Source organism: Aethalodelphis obliquidens, unplaced genomic scaffold (assembly GCF_003676395.1).
Source record: "Aethalodelphis obliquidens isolate GAN/ISIS:26980383/991018 unplaced genomic scaffold, ASM367639v1 scaffold108, whole genome shotgun sequence".
Lineage (NCBI taxonomy): Eukaryota > Metazoa > Chordata > Mammalia > Artiodactyla > Delphinidae > Aethalodelphis > Aethalodelphis obliquidens.
The window spans coordinates 2,464,181-2,473,146 of NW_020838052.1; the positions used below are offsets into that span (position 1 = coordinate 2,464,181).

General features: G+C 45.6%; 1 pseudogene; it reads right to left on the reverse strand.

The window, feature by feature from the left end:
* Positions 1-371: 371 nt before the first annotated feature.
* LOC113614930 (alpha- and gamma-adaptin-binding protein p34 pseudogene) lies at positions 372-8,734 on the reverse strand (annotated as a pseudogene).
* Between the last annotated feature and the right edge of the window lie 232 nt (positions 8,735-8,966).

An 8,966-nucleotide genomic window follows, 5' to 3' on the forward strand; every position in this document is an offset into this window, starting at 1 on the left:
AGCTTCCCTTATATTCCCAGTCAATGGCTGATGCAGTTACCTCAAAGAAACACTGATGGAATGATGGTAAACTACAGTCTCAAAGACCTTCAGATAGTGAAAAGAAAAAAGAAAAGAAAGAAAAAGAAAAAAGTATCAAGCAAGATAGCCTCCAATGTTCCCTGGAATGGCTCCAATCACTGAAACCTTCCCTCCTGCAGTCACCCTGGCCCGGAACCTGGAGCATTCCAGTCATTCTGCCATCTGTCAGGTTCTGCAGTGCTTAGAAGGTGTTGCACAAAGATGTCTGAAACTTGCTTCTGCTGGTGACCTAAGAGGTTCCTACCCACACTAGGCCAGCGGCAGTTCTCAGGCCATGTGCCCTGAGCCAGTTTAGAGCCATGGCAGTGACTACCACAGTACAGGCTCATGACATGCATTACAAAGTGCCTACGAAAACAGAAATAAGGATTACATTTGCTCTATTTCCCACTCTTCCTCTGGAAACGTTCCCCTTGGTGATCAGTTCCCCTAGAGGTGACCCACCCAGCCCTGGAAGTAACACAAGGTACTCAGGGATTCACTGCCTAACATTTCATATCCTTTCCCACCAAGCCCACTCCTTAGTGTTACTATTTTGGCAGTGATCTCTGGCTTTCAGAAAGAGAAAAGGAAACTTGCCTTGTTTTGAGGGTATGAGTTGTGACAACACAGCTCTGCCATCTCAAGTAGCGAACTCTAAGAAAGCTTTCTCCACGGTAACACTAATGCAAAAATCTCAGGATATGATCATACCGTCTCAGTGGCCTACAGAGGGAATTCCTTAAGCTTCTCTCTCTCTTACACACGCATACCGACAGACCCACCACTTGGTAGAGGAGGGTTTATTTTATCCTTACCAGAGTGGGAAACCCTTGCATCATTTACTACAGTCTAAAAATTCACAATGGTTTCTCAATACTTTCTAGCATGAGCTCAGATACTGTACTTCAAATGAAATGCCCAGATGCATTTTTTTTTTTTTTCCAGCTAGAGACTAACCTGAGGGCCAGTGGCTTTGGCACATAGTCTATACTACAGCACAGATTAAATCTTTCCTCCCATCAAAAGCATCAAACCTCAGAGCAGCAAGTTCCTTGACAGAAAGAATCCAGAACCCAGGAAAGGTGGCACAGGCTCCCGATCTGCAGTGATCACGTGTGAACGTGGGGAACGCTGCTTAGAAGACTGACCAGGAATGGCCTGGTGGTTCTTCGCCTTTAACTTGGTCCCATCACACAGGCCTTGGAGCCTCATCCCACCCCTGTTCCTAGAGCAAAAAAGTGTATTTGAGAATTCCTCACTCCTTATTGTCATTCTCACTCCCCCACGATATTCTGAGGGAGGAGAGATGTCTGCTTTACCCCCTACTAAAAACTAAAATTCACGGGAGCCTATAAACAAGTCAGGTGGCCAACATGATGATGGGGAGCTCAGCAAAAGATGACTGGGTTGAGTAGGGAAGTAGCTCAGGTAGAGGGAGCTAGGGTCTTTGGTAGTCAAGCCCTAGCATGAATAATTTAGTGTTCTTCATCAGACGAAAGGCCTTCAATTTCATCTCTGTCTCCCCCAATTGCCATCCAGAAAGCTTTGGCCACCTTTCATTTCTTTTAACTTTGAAAATAGTCTTTCAAAATTCTCCAAATCTCCTCCACCTGTAGTAAGACTGGCTAGTTCTTGAATATCCAGGTCTAACGTGGGATCCACGATGCTATCGACCTGAGTGTCTGTTGTATTAGAGGCACCACCTCGATCCAAGAGGGGTTCAGTCCTCTCTGCTGCTGGCAACTGGGGCTGCTCTGAGTGGCAGGTCTCTGCTGATCCAGTGCTATGGTTTGCTCCAGCCAATGAGCTGAGAAGGTTAAAGCCTTGGTTCCTATTTTCAGTCTGTATGTGTCTCTAGGTCTGAAGTGGGTCTCTTGTAGACAGCAAATATATGGGTCTTGTTTTTGTATCCATTCAGCCAATCTGTGTCTTTTGGTGGGAGCATTTAGTCCATTTACATTTAAGGTAATTATCGATATGTGTGTTCCTATTCCCATTTTCTAAATTGTTTTGGGTTCGTTATTGTAGGTCCTTTCCTTCTTTTGTGTTTCTTGCCTAGAGAAGTTCCTTTAGCAGTTGTTGTAGAGCTGGTTTGGTGGTGCTGAACTCTCTCAGCTTTTGCTTGTCTGTAAAGGTTTTAATTTCTCCATCAAATCTGAATGAGATCCTTGCTGGGTAGAGTAATCTTGGTTGCAGGTTTTTCTCCTTCAACACTTTCAATATGTCCTGCCACTCCCTTCTGGCTTGCAGAGTTTCTGCTGAAAGATCAGCTGTTAACCTTATGGGGATTCCCTTGTGTGTTATTTGTTGTTTTTCCCTTGCTGCTTTTAATATGCTTTCTTTGTATTTAATTTTTGACAGTTTGATTAATATGTGTCTTGGCGTATTTCTCCTTGGATTTATCCTGTATGGGACTCTCTGTGCTTCCTGGACTTGATTAACTATTTCCTTTCCCATATTAGGGAAGTTTTCAACTATAATCTCTTCAAATATTTTCTCAGTCCCTTTCTTTTTCTCTTCTTCTTCTGGAACCCCTATAATTCGAATGTTGGTGCGTTTAATGTTGTCCCAGAGGTCTCTGAGACTGTCCTCAGTTCTTTTCATTCTTTTTTCTTTATTCTGCTCTGCAGTAGTTATTTCCACTATTTTATCTTCCATGTCACTTATCCGTTCTTCTGCCTCAGTTATTCTGCTATTGATCCCATCTAGAGTACTTTTAATTTCATTTATTGTGTTGTTCATTGTTGCTTGTTTCATCTTTAGTTCTTCTAGGTCCTTGTTAACTGATTCTTGCATTTTGTCCATTCTATTGTCCATTCTATCTCCAATAGGTAGACTGCCTATTTCCTCTTCATTTGTTAGGTCTGGTGGGTTTTTATCTTGCTCCTTCATCTGCTGTGTGTTTTTCTGTCTTTTCATTTTGCTTATCTTACTGTGTTTGTGGTCTCCTTTTTTGCAGGCTGGAGGTTCGTAGTTCCTGTTGTTTTTTGTGTCTGTCCCCAGTGGCTAAGGTTGGTTCAGTGGGTTGTGTAGGCTTCCTGGTGGAGGGTACTAGTGCCTGTGTTCTGGTGTATGAGGCTGGATCTTGTCTTTCTGGTGGGCAGGTCCACGTCTGGTGGTGTGTTTTGGGGTGTCTGTAGACTTACTATGATTTTGGGCAGCCTCTCTGCTAATGGGTGGGGTTGTGTTCCTGTCTTGCTAGTTGTTTGGCATAGGATGTCCAGCACTGTAGCTTGCTGGTCGTTGAGTGAAGCTGGGTGCTGGCGTTGAGATGGAGATCTCTCGGAGATTTTTGCTGTTTGCTATTATGTGCAGCTGGGAGGCCTCTTGTGGACGAGTGTCCTGAAGTTGGCTCTCCCGCCTCAGAGGCACAGCACTGAGTCCTGGCTGCAGCACTAAGAGCCTTTCATCCACAGGGCTCCTTAATTTGGGATGATTCGTTGTCTCTTCAGGTATTCCACAGATGCAGGGTATATCAAGTTTATTGTGGAGCTTTAATCCGCTGCTTCTGAGGCTGCTGGGAGAGATTTCCCTTTCTCTTCTTTGTTCTGACAGTTCCCAGGGGCTCAGCTTTGGATTTGGCCCCGCCTGTGCGTGTAGGTCGCCGGAGGGCGTCTGTTCTTTGCTCAGACAGAACGAGGTTAAAGGAGCTGCTGATTCGGAGGCTCTGGCTCACCCACGCCGAGGGGTAGGGAGGGTCACGGAGTGCGGGGCGGGCCTACAGTGGCAGAGGCCGGCGTGACGCTGCAGCCTGAGGCGCGCCGTGCGCTCTCCCGGGGAGCCGTCCCTGGATCCCAGGACCCTGGCAGTGGCGGGCTGCACAGGCTCCCCAGAAGGGCGTGTGGCTAGTGACCTGTGTTCGCACACAGGCCTCCTGGCGGTGGCAGCAGCGGCCTTAGCGTCCCATGTCCGTCTCTGGGCTCCGCACTCTTAGCCGCGGCTCGCGCCCGTCCCTGGAGCTCTCTCAAGCAGCGTTCTTAATCCCCTCTCCTCGTGCACCAGGAAACAAAGAGGGACGTAAAAGTCTCTTGCCTCTTCGGCAGGTCCAGACCCCTCCCCGGACTCTCTCCCGGCCAGCCGCGGCGCACCAACGCCCTGCAGGCTGTGTTCACGCCGCCAACCTCAGTCCTCTCCCAGCGCTCCGACAAAAGCCGGAGCCTCAGCTCCCAGTCCCGCCCGCCCCGGCGGGCGAGCAGACAAGCCCCTCGGCTGGTGAGTTCCGGTCGGCCCGATCCTCTGCGCTGGAATCTGTCCGCTTTGCCCTCCGCACCCCTGTTGCTGTGCTCTCCTCCGCGGCTCCCAAGCTCCCCCACTCCGCGTCCCGAAGTCTCTACCCGCGAAGGGGCTTCCTAGTGTGTGGACACTTTTCCTCCTTCACAGCTCTCTCCCGCTGGTGCAGGACCCGTCCCTATCCTTTTGTCTCTGTTTAGTTTTTTCTTTTGCCCTAACCAGGTACGTGGGGGGTTCCTTGCCTTTTGTGAGGTCTGAGGTCTTCTGCCAGCGTTCAGTAGGTGCTCCGTAGGAGTTGTTCCACGCGTAGATGTATTTCTGGTGTATCTGTGGGGAGGAAGGTGATCTTCGCGTCTTACTCTTCCGCCATCTTCCCGGAAGTCCCAGATAACTTTAAATCACATAGTATTAGTCCAGGTCAAATATATGGCAGGGCCATTACAACAAACAAAAGGCCATTCAGTAGTTCTGCAAGCACTGGAGGGTCTCCTGCAGAGGTGGGGGTCAGCTGTGGCTCACTGCCGATCCTTTTAATGTGCTGTTGGATTCTGTTTGCTAATATTTTGTTGAGGAGTTTTGCATCTATATTCATCAGTGATGTTGGCCTGTGGTTTTCTTTCTTTGTGACATATTTGTCTGGTTTTCATTGTCATTTGTTTCTAGGTATTTGTTGATTTCCTCTTTGATTTCATGAGTCATCACTTCGTCAATAAATAGTGTATTGTTTAACCTCCATGTGTTTGTATTTTTTTCAGATCTTTTCCTGTAATTGATATCTAGTCTCATAGCGTTGTGTTTGGAAAAGATACTTGATACAATTTCAATTTTCTTAAATTTACCAAGGCTTGATTTCTGACCCAAGATACGATCTATCCTGGAGTACATTCCATGAGCACTTGATAAAAATGTTTACTCTGTTTTTTTTGGATGGATTGTCCTGTAAATATCAATTAAGTCTATCTTGTTTAATGTATCATTTAAAGCTTGTGTTTTCTTATTTATTTTCATTTTGGATGATCTGTCCATTGGTGAAAGTGGGGTGTTAAAGTCCCCTACTATGATTGTGTTACTGTTGATATTCCCTTTTATGGCTGTTAGTATTTGCATTATGTATTGAGGTGCTCCTAGGTTCGGTGCATAAATGTTTACAATTGTTATATATTCTTCTTGGATTGATCCCTTGATCATTATGTAGTGTCCTTCTTTCTCTCTTGTAATAATAGTCTTTATTTTAAAGTCTATTTTGTCTGATAAGGGAATTGCTACTCAGGCTTTCTTTTGATTTCCATTTGCATGGAATATCTTTTTCCATCCCCTTACTTTCAGTCTGTATGTGTCTCTAGGTCTGAAGTGGGTCTCTTGTAGACAGCATATATATGGGTCTTCTTTTGTATCCCTTCTGCCAGTCTATGTCTTTTGGTGGGAGCATTTAATCCATTTACATTTGAGGTAATTATCGATATGTATGCTCCTATTCCCATTTTCTTAATTTTTGGGGGTTTGTTATTGTAGGTCTTTTCCTTCTCTTTTGTTTCTTACCTAGAGAAGTTCCTTTAGCATTTGTTTTACAGATGGTTTGTTGGTGCTGAATTCTCTTAATTTTTGCTTGTGTGTAAAGGTTTTAATTTCTCCATCAAATGTGAATGGGGTCCTTGCTGGGTAGAGTAATCTTGTTTGTAGGTTTTTCTCCTTCATCACTTTAAATATGTCCTGCCACTCCCTTCTGGCTTGCAGAGTTTCTGCTGAAAGATCAGCTGTTAACCTTATGGGGATTCCCTTGTGTGTTATTTGTTGTTTTTCCCTTGCTGCTTTTAATATGTTTTCTTTGTATTTAATTTTTGACAGTTTGATTAATATGTGTCTTGGCGTGTTTCTTCTTGGATTTATCCTGTATGGGACTCTCTGTGCTTCCTGGACTTAACTATTTTCTTTCCCATATTAGGGAAGTTTTCAACTATTATCTCTTAAAATATTTTATCAGTCCTTTTCTTTCCATCTTCTACTTCTGGGACCCCTATAATTCGAATGTTTGTGTGTTTAGTGTTGTCCCAGAGGTCTCTAAGACTGTCCTCAGTCCTTTTCATTCTTTTTTTCTTTATTTTTCTCTGCAGTAGTTATTTCCACTATTTTATCTTCCAGGTCACTTATCCGTTCTTCTGCCTCAGTTATTCTGCTATTGATCCCTTCTAGAGTATTTTTAATTTCATTTATCATGTTGTTCATCGTTGCTTGTTTCCACTTTAGTTCTTCTAGGTGCTTGTTAAATGTTTCTTGCATTTCTCTATTCTCCTTCCAAGATTTTGGATCATCTTTACTATCATTCTGAATTCTTTGTTAGGTAGGCTGCCTATTTTGTCTTCATTTGTTAGGTCTGGTGGGTTTTTACCTTGCTCCTTCATCTGCTGTGTGTTTTTCTTCTTCTCATTTTGCTTTTCTTACTGTGTTTGAGGTCTCCTTTTCACAGGCTGCAGGTTCGTAGTTCCCATTGTTTTTGGTGTCTGTCCCCAGTGGCTAAAGTTGGTTCAGTGTGTTGTGTAGGTTTCCTGGTGGAGGGGACTAGTGCCTGTGTTTTGGTGGATGAGGCTGTATCTTGTCTTTCTGGTGGGCAGTTCCACGTCTGGTGGTGTGTTTTGGGTGTCTGTGGTCTTATTATGATTTTAGGCAGCCTCTCTGCTAATGGGTGGATTTGTGTTCCTGTCTTGCTAGTTCTTTGGCATAGGGTGTCCATCACTGTAGCTTGCTGGTCGTTCAGTGAACCTGGGTCTTGGTTTTGAGATGGAGATCTCTGGGAGATTTTCACTGTTTGATATTACATGGAGCTGGGAGGTCTCTTGTGGACCAGTGTCCTGAAGTTGGCTCTCCCACCTCCGAGGCACAGCACTGACTGCTGCCTGCAGCACCAAGAGCCTTTCATCCACATGGCTCTGAATAAAAGGGAGAAAAATTAGAAAGTAAGAAATAAAGAAAGAAGAAAAGAAAGAAAGGAAGAAAGAAAGAACGGTGAAGAAGAAAAAGGATAAAATAAAGATAAAATAAAATAGTTGTTAAAATAAAAAATAATTATTACGAAAAAATATTTTAAGTAAAAAAATAAATATACGGACGGACAGAGCCCTAGCACAAATGGTGAAAGCAAAGCTATACAGACAAAATCTCACAGAGAAGCATACACATACTCACAAAAAGAGGAAAAGGGGAAAAAATAATATATCTTGCTCTCAAAGTCCACTTCCTCAATTTGGGATGATTCATTGTCTATTCAGGTATTCCACAGATGCAGGGTACATCACATTGTTTGTAGAGGTTTAATCCTCTGCTCCTGAGGCTGCTGGGAGAAATTTTCCTTTCTCTACTATGTTCACACAGCTCCCGGCGCACAGCTTTGGATTTGGCCCCTCCTCTTCGTGTAGGTCCCCTGACAGCATCTGTTCTTCGCTTAGACAGGACAGGGATAAAGGAGCAGCTGATTCAGGGGCTCTGGCTCACTCAGGCCAGGGGGAGGGAGGGGTGTGAATGCAGGGCGAGCCTGCAGTGGCAGAGGCCGGCGGGACGTTGCACCAGCCTAAGGTGCTCTCTGCTTTCTCCTGGGGAAGTTGTCCCTGGATCACGGGACCCTGGCAGTGGCAGGCTGCACAGGCTCCCGGAAGGGGAGGTGTGGATAGTGACCTGTGCTCCCAGACAGGCTTCTTGGTGGCGGCAGCTGCAGCCTTAGCGTCTCATGCCCGTCTCTGGAGTCTGTGCTGTTAGCCACGGCTCGCACCCGTCTCTGGAGCTTCTTTAAGCAGTGCTCTTAATCCTCTCTTCTTGGGCACCAGGAAACAAAGAGGGAAGAAAAGTCTCTTGCCTCTTCGGCAGGTCCAGACTTTTTCCAGACTCCCTCCTGGCTAGCCATGGTGCACTAACCCCTTCAGGCTCTGTTCACGCCACCAACCCCAGTCCTCTCCCTGCAATTCGACCAACCGATGGAAGCCCGAGCCTCAGCTCCCAGCCCCCGCCCGCCCCGGCGGTTGAGCAGACAAGCCTCTTGGGCTGGTGAGTGCCAGTTGGCACCCATCGTCTGTGCAGGAGTCTCTCCGCTTTGCCCTCCGCACCCGTATTGCTGTGCTCTCCTCTGCGGCTTTGAAGCTTCCCTCCTCTGCCACCCACAGTCTCCACCTGCAAAGGGGCTTCATAGTGTTTGGAAACCTTTCCTCCTTTACAGCTCCCTCCCAGTGGTGCAGGTCCCGTCCCTATGCTTTTGTCTGTGTTTATTCTTTTTTCTTTTGCGCTACTCAGGTACTTGGGCAATTTCTTGCCTTTTGGGAGGTCTGAGTTCTCTGCCAGCGTTCAGTGGGTGTTCTATAGGAGCAGTTCCACATGTACTTGTATTTCTGATATATCTGTGGAGAGGAAGGGAATGTCCGCATCTTACTCTTGCGCCATCTTCCCGGCCCTCCTCCATACTATCTTGATTTCTGTACCTCTGTAGTATAATCTGAAGTCAAGGAGGCCGATTCCTCCTGCTCCGTTTTTCTTACACAATATTTCTTTGACTGTTCGCTGTTTTTTGTGTTTCAATGCAAATTGTGAAATTTTTTGTTGTACTTCTGTGCAAAATGCCATTGGTAGTTTGATAAGGATTGCATTGAATCTGTAGATTGCTTTGGGTAGTTTAGTCATTTTCACAATGTAGA